Genomic DNA, 9589 nt, shown 5'->3' on the forward strand with positions numbered 1-9589 from the left:
TCCCCAAAAGCTGGGGTGGGCTCCATGGCATTGGTTTCTGGGCTGCATTTATGATGCTTTCCTTCTTCACAAACACTATTTGACTGCGAACTTGACTGCTCCATTGACAACAATTCGTTTTGGCCTTTGACGTGTTAAATGATGAGAAGTGTAAAAGTAAACTTTTTCTATATATAGTTTTTAAAAAAACATCGGCTATCATATATTGTGTTATTATTCAATAAATTTATTGGGTTGGCCTTTCTATAATAATTATTAAAACTAGTCGCGGATATGTACTATGTGCTTGTAATGCAAGTAATAGAGAAAATACTTAAGAGATAAAGAATATAAGAGTATTTTGAAATAATTATAAGCAGTTATAAGGATATTTTAGGATAGTTATTGAATAATTGTATGGATAAATTTGATATTATTATAAAGACATTTTAGAACAGTTGCATAATTATGAGTAGTTATAGAAATATCTTAGAATAGTTATAAATAGTTAGGGTAAATTTGACGTAAAATATAAGAATGTTTTGACTTAGTTATGGATAGCTGGTGTATTTTGAAATAATTAGAGATAGATAAATTTAATAATTTTTTCTTAAAAAGACATTAGAGGAGAAATCCCTTTTATAATATTAGAGATTAGACATAGAGAAGACTTACCTTAATTACAAAAGGACATCCTCAAGGAGGGGTGTAAATGTCCTAAAAATCAAAGTTGTATAGTTCGTGAAACCTTAAAGGAAGTCTTTGTCTCAACGAGTCTCATGGGAGGTCTGTGAAAATTTTAAACTTTAAGGTAGGTTTACATCTATTGCCAAATTTTAGAGAAGGTCAATATCTTTACCCTTTAGTATTAATTTTATGTAAAATATATTAATTTGAGATTGAGCCTAACGGGTTTATTTAATTCAAAAAGTTTTTATTCAAATTATGGTGTACCAATATTAGGTTGGAGAAAAAAATATAGGACAATATGGGGAATTTGTTATGAGATTTTTCTCATTAGTTATGATCCTCTCCATGATCCATAAATTGGTTATAAAAATTATTAGTGGGATATTCAAAAGTTAAAGATTTGAACTCATAGATTTAGATTTGACCCAAATCCAAAGAAAAAAAAATAAAAAAATAAAAAGTAGAAAAGCTTGTGAATCTGTATCCAAAGAACTAGGTTTCTTTGATAACGTTGATTCTATGAGTCTAATCCTATTTTGATAATAACAAATTATATAGTATCTTAGTTGTGCATTGAGATTGTGACATGATCATTAGTTAGCATATACGAAAGGTAAGGAAGTCATGGAAGTTATGAGGAACTTAAAACGTATACAACCTAACACACTACATGGAATTAGAAGAGTGAAAGGATGAAGAAGTTTCGAGTTTTCAATTGTAATGGGTATTTAGTATTTTTTTTATTTACATATCTCATATGATGTAGTTGGAAACTCAAAAAGACCTAGATTGATCTTAAGACACATGCATTTCATGAAAAATCTATTTACATTAGTTTTAGGTTGGATGGACATTGTAGAGGCACAATAAGTCTGAAAAATAGAGGTCTCGTCGACGAACATCCTGACCTCATTGACGAATTCTTAAGGCCACTTAGTGACGAATGATCAGCTCTTGTTGATGATAAAATACCAAAAGCTCAAAAATCTCAGACAGACTATTTGGCGACGAACTCATGTTCTCGTTGACGAATAAGTGTTGAACACTCGTCAACGAATGTGTGCACTCGTCGACGAGTACGTCATGTTGAATGACACTCCAGCACAGACACAGACGAAAATTTTTTATTTTAAATGATCCAACGACCATAAATCTTTCAGATGACGAGAACACTTATAAACATAACCTCTAAACCCTAGGGCAACACTTTTTGCATACTTCTTGAGAGCTTTGAACGTATTACAAACTTTTTGCCTACACTCCAAAGCATTCATATCAAGTTTGGGCATTTCGTGCACTGAGTTTTAAGATTAAAGGGCGTTCACTCGTATCTTTTGCAAACAATTTGGGTATTGAGGTTTGGTAATCAAAGTATCATTTTAGATATATAGATCTTTATTCGCAAAATTTTATACTCTTACAATCCTATTATTAAATATTTCTTAAGCGCAAGAACTTGAGTTCTTCATATATATTTTTATGTGAAGAGATTCTTAAAGGGTTTATCAAAGTTTAAATATTTGAAAGTATTCACTTTTATTCAAAGTTTTTATCTCAGCTCAAGTATTACTATAACGATCAGAAGAATAATGATATTTAAATAATAAAGAGGGAGGAAAATAGAAACACAGAAGTAGGTAGTCGCGTTTGTCAACGACATTGCATTTTGGAGGTGATAATTCCAAGAAATTTCCCAGGCCTCATCGACGAACACAGGGGTTTCGTCGATGAGGGTTCTTCAGGATCTCGTCGACAAGGTTTTGTCTCATCGACGAGAAGATACCGAGAGAGGATTTTTGGAAGTCTAAAATTTGTTGATGAGGGTGCGGGTTTGTCGACGAACTTTCTACAGGACTCGTCGACGAGGTGATGTGGCTCTTCGATGAATCCCGCAGTATAAATAGTGCTAAACTCATTTTCCTGCGCAGAAATCTCATCGAAATCCTCTCCCTTCTCTCTCCTACGGCCTTTCCCTCTTCTCTCTTCGATTTCGGTCCTTTCAGTCGCTGGATTGACAATCTAAGGCCAACACGACGCTCCTGGCAGAGTTCTCTTCAAGTCTGCTGGGGTGGATCGTCGGTGGGACGAAATTAGATTTCATCCCAAATTCAGGGTAAGGTCTTTTAAGCAAAATTTGGGTTTCTAGCAGTTGTAAGAAATGTAATAGAAGTAGAAATAATGATGTTTTGTTCTGAGATATATGGTTTTCAAGGTGTTGAGTGGAGAACCCTGTGGGTGTAGGATCCGTTACAGTAGAGAGATTTTAGCAAAAATCAGGTACGAGAAATATGTTATGTTAGGCAAATTTAGTATGATTTTCAGTATAGTATATATATTTATACCAGATTATTATTCACAGCAGGAGTTTAATACAGTTTTACAATTTATCCATTATGTATAATATGTTTTAAATTACTGTGTGGCTTGAGAATATAGATATAGTACAGAGACATGCTTTATAGTATTTTTTAAAGATATGTTTTATAGAGTATACAGACAGTGAATATATTTTATAGTAATTACAGAATACCATGATTATATAGTTGATACAGATACAGTTTACAGTACCATGACATACAGTTTTACAGTTAATTACAGAAACACGGTCGATACAGATACAGTTTATCACAGCATCATGGTTCATACAGTTATTACAGAATCATGGTAAAATAGATAGTTGTTTATAGAGATGTATTATATAGTATCAGACACTGTTGGACCATACAGTTTACAAAGCACGGTACCATTGCTACATATAGTATATAGAGTGCAACCACCTATTATGATAATACGTAGTATAAAGGTCGATTGCATAGAGCCCACGAGTGGACATGCTTCCCATCAGATATGGGTTGAGGAGAGCTGATCAGAATGATGGAGTATATTGATTTATTCCTGGTTGGCCAGTCATAATAGATCCCGCCTACGGGTCGCACAACCCTGTCATGAAGGATTAAATTATGATACACAATTATCCACAGGGAAGTTTTCAGTTATTATTATTATTATTATTATTATTATTATTATTATTATTATTATTATTATTATTATTATTATTATATAGATTTACAGAGACAGAAAATATACTTATATACATATTAGAATTATTTTGAGTAAAAACCTAAAGTACAGATATGTTAAGCAACATGGAAAAGATGGTGGTTATATTACTTGTATTGTATTTACAGATTCAGTTATACATGATTATATAGTAACATATTTTCATAGTATTGTAACTCATTTGCCATACACTAGCAATAACATATTTCGTCTTACTGAGCGTTGGCTCATCCCATTACTTTAACATTTTTCAGGTGATCCAGGTAGGCGAGTAGACCAGGCTCGCAGATAGAGGGGCCTCAGTATTGTTAACATTTTTCAGGTGATCCAGGTAGGCGAGTAGACCAGGCTCGCAGATAGAGGGGCCTCAGTATTGTTAACATTTTTCAGGTGATCCAGGTAGGCGAGTAGACCAGGCTCGCAGATAGAGGGGCCTCAGTATTGCCCTGATAATAGAGTGAATATTTTTGGGAGTATTTTTGTATAGCCCTAGCCCAGTTGAGGGTATCTTTGGGAAGTAGTCATATATGTATATTTTGAGAAACCTTTTAGCACTCTGGTATTGTATGTAATTATATATGGTTATGTTAATTTGATTTCCGCTTCTCGCTACTTAGGTTGATAGTTGGGTTTAACTCAGTTTGGTATCAGAGCATTATAAATGTTATAGTATAAAAAAAAAACCCTAGTTAAATAGTAGGTCGTTTCAATTTGGTATAAGAGCCTAGGTTGCTAGGTTCTGTAGACTTTAGGGTGGAGCAGAAGCAGTACCAGAGTATAGGAAATGATTTGAGGTTTGTTGTGTGGTCTAGGTACAGGATTACCGTGGTGGTTTCTGTGTTTTTCCTGAGGTGACAATTTCAGGAAAATCATAGTAAACTATTGTTGGGTCGTGTGTCTAGGTGACAGAACTGGATATTGAGTTAAGGTCAGGAAATTAATTTTGAATTGGTATAGGATAGGTCTGTATAGGAGATAAGGTGTTTAAGTGTGTTTCTTATTTTCAGGATGGACCCAGGAAGTAGTGGCATGAATGCTGGGGAGGATAGGCCAGGACCTTCCAGTATAGGTGGAGGAGATACAGATACTGTGCTGCACAACGTCACTCAGCAGGTGATGGCTGAGATGGCCAGGAGCTCTGGGGAGCGTGGCTGCTCGATCGAGCAATTTACGCCGATGAAGCCCCCATCTTTTGGAGGAGATGACTCGATTATAGCTAAGAATTGGGTCTAGGATATTGAAGAGACGTTGGCAGTGCTTCCTTGTTCGGATGAGCAGAAGGTAGTATTTGCAGCATTTAAGTTGACAGGGAAGGCGAAGCGCTGGTGGAGATCAGCGCGATTGATAGAAGAGCTAAGGCCGGTTCCAGTGCCAGTGACTTGAGATTGATTCAAGGAGCTGTTCTTCGAGCGATATTTTCCTTCTATCGTTTGGAGCGCGAAGGCAGTAGACTTTCTGCATCTGGTACAGCGGCAGATGACTGTATCCCACTACGCAACTCGGTTTATTGAGTTGTCACATTTTGCTTCACATCTAGCACTTGATGAAGAGAAAAAGATAAGGAAGTTTGTGGAGGGACTGAGGCAGAATTTGTTTGAGTAGGTGATTGACTTCATAGCTCATACATTTACGGAGGTTGTAGACAGAGCTGCGATCATTGAGAGTGGTATACAGATGGGTATAGCGGCTCAGAGTCAGAGGAAGAGGCCTGCGCGTCAGGGCTTTTAGGCTGGCTCCAGTAGGGGTCCATGGAAAGGAGGTCGCGACAGGGGAGTTCAGAGGCAGATGGTGGGACCTCGGGGGAATCAGGGTGTGCCGATCATCCTGGTATGTCAGACGTGCGGGAGACGTCATTTGGGGGAGTGCCAGGTAGGGAGAAATGTATGCTATCAATGTGGGAGACCCGACCATATGGCACGTGTATGCCCAGAACTGCCAGACCAGGTCCCAGCTCCCAGCTCCCAGGTCTTATTGGGGAGAATATTAGGCGCCTCATGGAGGATAGTAGAGGAATGTGGCCCCGGCGAGGGTTTACGCGTTAACGCCGGGTGGTACTGAGGCTGCCACGAATGTGGTGACATGTACTTTTAATGTTTTATCACATTCCGTTATTGTTTTATTTGATTCAAGTGCTACTTATTCCTTTGTCTCTGCATCGTAAGTTAAATTATTTAAAAGTGAGACTCAGTTATTAGATAGAGAACTATCAGTAGCTACACCATCTGGGTCACTATTGAGGTGTAAAAGGGTACTCAGAGGCTATCCAATAAAAATTCAGGGGAGAGTTCTTCCAGTAGACCTGATTGTATTTGAGATGTGTGGGTTTGATGTAATAGTGGGTATGGATTGGTTGGCAACTAATTATGCCAGTATTGATTGTTCTCAGAAGGAAGTAATTTTCAGACGCCCTAGTGAGTAAGAATTGGCTCTCGTGTACGTGCTCCATCGCAGCTAGTATCAGCAATGCATGCGAGTAGATTACTCATAGACGGAAGTCAGGAGTTTTTGGATTTTATAAAAGACATGTCAGAGAATGAAGTGAAGCTTGACAGTACCCTAGTCGTACAAGAATTTCCAGATCTTTTTCCAGAGGATACTAGGGTTGCCTCCCGAACGTGAGGTGGATTTTCCCATAGATTTACCTCTAGGGACGACACTGATTTCTAAGGTTCCTTATCGTATGGCTCCAGCTGAGTTGGGAGAATTGAAAAATCAGTTACATGACTTGCTGAATAGGGGATTTATACGTCCTAGTGTATCGCCATGGGAAGCTCCAGTGTTATTTGTAAAGAAGAAAGACGGGTCTTTGAGGATGTGTATTGATTATAGAGAAATCAGCAAGGTTACTATTAAGAATAAAGATCCTCTACCCCGTATTGATGATTTGTTTGATCAGCTCCAGGGGACACGGGTATATTCCATGATCGACCTCAGATCAGGTTATCATTAGGTGAGGGTAAAAGCAGAGGATGTTGCAAAGACAACTTTCAGGACCAGGTATGAGCACTATGAATTCCTCGTTATGCCGTTTGGTTTGACGAATGCCCCAACTGTGTTTATGGGTTTAATGAATAGAGTGTTTCACCAGTATCTGGACTAGTTTGTGGTGGTTTTTATTGATGATATACTGGTGTACTCGAGGAATTTTGATGATCATGAGATACATTTGAGACGGGTACTGCAAACCCTCAGGGAAGAGAAGCTCTATGCCAAGTTTAGCAAGTGTGAGTTCTGGCTTGAGAAGGTTGCATTTTTAGGCCACGTGATCTCAGGAGATGGTATAGTTGTGGATCCCACCAAGATCGATGTGATAGTGAATTGGACCAGGCAAATGAACGTGCAAGAAGTCAGAAGTTTTTTGGGACTGAAAGGTTATTACCATTGGTTTGTTGAGGGGTTTTCGGATTTGTCAGGACCTCTCACACGTTTGACCAAGAAGAATGCCAGATTTGTGTGGGATGAAGAATGCGACTAGAGTTTTCAGGAATTAAAGCAGTGGCTCGTCACTGCACCAGTACTAACGATTACTAACGATTCTATCAGGAGGAGATGGTTATGTGATTTATAGTGACATGTGTTAGCCTTAGAGGCTACGTAAACTTAATTGTCTTGTTTTGATGGTAACAACCCATTAGTGGTTCTAAGTAGGATTATATTTGCACAATAAGCCTTAGTAAGAACAAACACAAATGCAAAGATTAAGTAGATTCTTAATAGGTTAGACATCATCAAAAAGGGGGAGAATGTTAGCCCTGTCAGCTACACTATCTTGGCTTATATGTTTTGATGATATTAACCTAGTTGTTGTTTCTAGTATTTTCCATCCTTGCAGATCTTATCTAGTATAGGTACATAGTGTCAGATACACAGAGGTACCAAATCAGAAGCAAAGATCGGACCTAGTAGACATTAAATAGAAAAGATCGGAAGGACACTGACTCATAAGCACCAAAGCACATCCCCGAGTTTTTATTGTGTATAAATTAATTGTAATAAGGGTTGTGTGAGTGAGTGCGTATTATAACTCTTGCGGTGTGTGTCTTGCATGATTTTCTGAGTAAGAGTTGAGCCATTGCATAAGCATACTAGGACACTTGAGTTTATAGGATTGCACTAAAGACATAAACACAAACTCACCTTTCATGGCTTTCTAAGTTAAAATAAGAGTTTGTCAAATGAATCCTAAAACTCAACTATGTTTTCAAAGGGACAAGTTTTTAACATTCTAATTTTAAGAACATTTTTATACTTAGTCCCGATTGTATTAAACAAGTTTAATGTCCTAAAGGTTCAAAGAAAGTCAAATATTTTTACAAAAGGACATACTAAGCATATAAGATATCAAAATGGGTTTTCAAATGTGTTTTATTAATTAAAATATCTTATATTCAAAAGTAAACTCATTTGAACAAGTTTTAATCTTTATTAGACTTAAATATATTTCATATAATTTTGTCCAAGAATGTTTTGAGTCATTAAAATACTTTTTGACAAGGAAAAACAAAGTAATCGTTACTGTCGTAGTGCAGTCTTGAGTCCTAAACACTTTACGGTATTTTATGCATAAATTTTTCTAAAAAAGTCCAAATGGGACGATCTTAGTGTTCCTGGAAAGCTAAGACAAAATTTCACAACTTTAATTTTGGTGAATTTTTCTGATTCAGGGATCTCTTCGACAAAATTCAGAGAATTTCGTCGACGAATTCAACAGGCAGAAGCGCTCCAACGGGCGGAAAACGGCTAGTTTGCCAAATAAAATATTTTTTCTTCCCCCCAACTGCTAGTTAATGGCTCCTAAGGTTCTTAGGCTATAAATACAAGTTTTTAGACTTGTATTAATATGGTTTTGAGCATTGTTGATCATATTTGTGAAAAATATCATTTTATCTAAAATCTAAGCACTTTGCACTTTGCATTTTAGTTATTCTTCACAAGTGCTCAATCCTCTCTTGCTCACTAATCTTGTAAGATTCATTCCTTGAGAGAATAGAGTGAGGATTTGGTTGTGTTTCATATTGGCTCATTTAAGAAGCATTAAATTGTATTTCCAATCTCTTGTAAGGTTCTTTGTGAACCATTGTTGTAAGGTTCTTTGTGAACTGAAGCGAAGGCTCTTGGTGAGCGCGGTAGGGGTTTGTTCCCAAGTGTAGGGATTTGTTCTCGAGTTGTAAGGCTTCTCCACCGGTGAAGGAGTATCTTTAGTGGATTGTGGAATCCTTGGCTTGGTGCTAAGGCGTGGACGTAGGCTTGGTGCCGAATCACGTAAAAATACCGGTGTTGTTCTTTCTCTCCCTTAAACTCTTTATTTATATCTTGTGCATGATTTATATTTATATTACGATATAATTTCTTGTATCTTGCCAAGAGTTTTTATTTTGTAGAAAAATACGTATTCTGCAAAAAGAGTCTATTCACCCCCTTTTAGACTATATACTTCGGGCTGAGACTCCCAACAACATGTCTTTGAAAGGGCTTGGGTGTGTACTGATGCAGCATGGTAGGGTGGTGGCGTATGCGTCCAGGCAGTTGAAAGAAAATGAAAAGAACTACCCTACTCATGATCTGAAATTAGCTGCGGTTGTACATGTACTAAAGATCTGGAGACATTACTTATATGGTGAGAAATGTGAAATGTTTTATGATCACAAGAGCCTAAAGTACATCTTCACACAGAAAAATTTGAATATACGCCAGACGAGATGGTTATAACTCATCAAGGATTACTAATGTACCATCAGTTACTACCCAGGTAAAGCAAATGTGGTAGCTGATGCACTGAGCCGTAAATCAGAAAATACAACATAGCTAGTTGCAGTAGTTCAACACCTAATTCAGATGGACTTGGAAAGACTCGACGTGG

The sequence above is a fragment of the Malania oleifera genome, chromosome 10 (assembly GCF_029873635.1).
Source record: "Malania oleifera isolate guangnan ecotype guangnan chromosome 10, ASM2987363v1, whole genome shotgun sequence".
NCBI classification, from domain to species: Eukaryota; Viridiplantae; Streptophyta; class Magnoliopsida; order Santalales; family Ximeniaceae; genus Malania; species Malania oleifera.